Genomic DNA, 2,667 nt, shown 5'->3' on the forward strand with positions numbered 1-2,667 from the left:
ATCAACACATCTTGGTGATCGATGTTTGACCACTCTTCGGTACCTTGGCTCACGTGCCTCGCGAGACATTGACCCATGCCGCTTGTGGGACCCACCTTACGTGGCCCCATCATTAGTAGTGGTCAAACGACGCCCAAGGACTGGTCGGTGCTCAAGGTAACGAAGAATGCGTTTCATCGCCTTCCAGTGGTGTTCTTGAGGGTTGTGCATGAATTGACATACTTTGTTCACTGCATATGATAGTTCTGGATGAGTGAAGAGAATATATTGTAATGCTCCCATAACAGAGCGAAACATAGAGGGGTCGTGCATAACAGGAGAAACATCTTTCTGTAAACGAAGATTAGTCTGCATGGGTGTGGGTAGCGGTTTGGCAACTTGCATGCTAGTGCGGTGAAGAAGATCAATGATATATTTTTGCTGCGATAAGTGGAGACCACCTTGATGAAGGTGCTTAACTTCAACATTGAGAAAGTAATGGAGAGGGCCAAGATCCTTGAGAGAAAAGCAAAAGCTGAGTTTGGAGATGAGTTTTTGAATTTCTTATAAGGAGGAAATTGTGACAATAATGTCATTAACGTATATTAAGACGAAAATATTATATGCAGAAGGGAACTAAACAAACAAAGACGTGTCACTTTTGGTAGAATGAAAACCGAAGGTTTGAAGGGTTGTACTTAGCTTTTGAAACCAGGATTTAGGAGCCTACTTTAAGCCATACAGAGCTTTATGAAGTTTACAAACAAAGTGTGAAGAGTGAGACACAAAATTTGGTGACTAAGTCATATAGACATCCTCTTTAAGATCACCATCCAAAAACACATTATTCACGTTAATTTGATGGATAGGCCATGCGGCAGAGATCACGTGATAACACCAAGCGAATGATGGAGGGCTTTACAAAGGGGTTGTATGTTTCATTATAGTCACAACTTGTTGTTTGATTGAATTGTTTAGCTACAAGACGTGCTTTGTGACTTTGAAAGGAGTCGTCTGCATGATACTTGTTTTTAAATATCCACTTGCATCCAACAAATTTAGCACCATCTGGAATAGGTGTGAGGGACCAAGTGTGATTGTTGAGAAGAGAAATGTATTCATCATTCATTGCTTGAAACCAAGAAGGAGAAGATATTGCTTCGTTCACAGACGTAGGGACATGAGATTGTAAAATAGTTTCAGTATTAAAAACTTTTTGTTTGAAAATACATGCCTTTGATCTTGTGGTCATTGGATGATGATTTACAGTATCATTATTAGTGAACAAAATTAGCACCAATTAAGGAGGAGTAATATGGTGAGTAGAAAAAGGAGGGTCTGAAGGAAGATGAACAAGAGGAGTAGAAATATCAACAGGTGAGTCAAGCATAGTAAGAGCATGATTTGAACAATTTGATGCAATAATATCAGTAACAGAAGAATGAAATTTATATTCAAGCAGATTATATGGAAACAAATCTTCATGAAAGATAACATGCCGAGATATATACATTTTACCATTGGGTGAGAGACAAAGGTAACCCCTATTGTGAGAGTTGTATCCAAGGAAAAGACAACATGCAAATTTGAAATCAAATTTATGTTGATTATAAGGCCGAAGTAACGGATAGCAGGCACAACCAAAGGTTTTCAACATTGTATAATCAGGTTCTTTTTGAAACATTAAAGCATGCAGAGATTTATTTAAAAGAACATGGGTAGGCAATATATTTATGATATGTATGGTAGTGGTGAATGCTTCACCCCAAAATTTAATGGGTAGAGATGCAAAAGCAAGAAGAGTTAACCCCTTATCAGAAATGTGTCTGTGCTTACGTTCAATGGAGCCATTTTGCTCATGTGTGTGAGGATAAGTAAAGCGATGAAGGACTCCAAAATTTTAAGTAAAATGTTTAAATCATATGTATTCTTTAGCATTATCAGTTTGAATTGCACAAAGCTTAAATCCTGTTTGATTTTCAACAAACTGTTTGAAACAAATAAGAGTATTTAAAGCTTGAGACTTATGATGCAACAAAAATAACCACGTGTATTTAGTATGAGCATCTAAAAAGGAAATATAGTATCTAGCACCATTTGATGCACAAACAAGAGCAAGACCCCAAATATCAATGAAAATTAATTGTAAAGGTTTAGTGTATTGTGTGTTCTAATTATGAAAAGGAAGCTGGTGATGCTTTCCACGAATACAGTAATCACATAAATATTTGTGAGACGTATAAGAAATGTTACAAGCATTCAATATTTGTTTAATAGTAGAAAAATTACAATGACCAAGTCTATTGTGCCATAGTTGTAATTGAGGAATAAAAGGTTTGTAAGAAGTATAGTTAACAGTGTAGGCATTGGAATCGGTGAATGGAGGAAACACATCAAGACCATCTTTAAATACTCCTTGAAGTAAAATATGATGAGTGTTCTGATGTTTAACATAGCATAAGTTAAGAAAGAACTTAAAATAAACGTTATTATCCTTGGAAAATTAAGCAACACTTATGAGATTCTTAGTTATAGTAGGGACATGCAACAAGTTGTGAAGTTAAAAACAATATGCGTGTGTGAAGCAATATAGATACCAGACCCTGTGTGTAAGATGTACATACCTTGACTATTACCTAGTTTAAGATCATTGTTGCCAGGGTAGGGTTGTTTGTGTGAGAAAATCTT

This window comes from Phaseolus vulgaris, chromosome 3, assembly GCF_051622355.1.
Source record: "Phaseolus vulgaris cultivar YP4 chromosome 3, ASM5162235v1, whole genome shotgun sequence".
Taxonomy (NCBI): domain Eukaryota; kingdom Viridiplantae; phylum Streptophyta; class Magnoliopsida; order Fabales; family Fabaceae; genus Phaseolus; species Phaseolus vulgaris.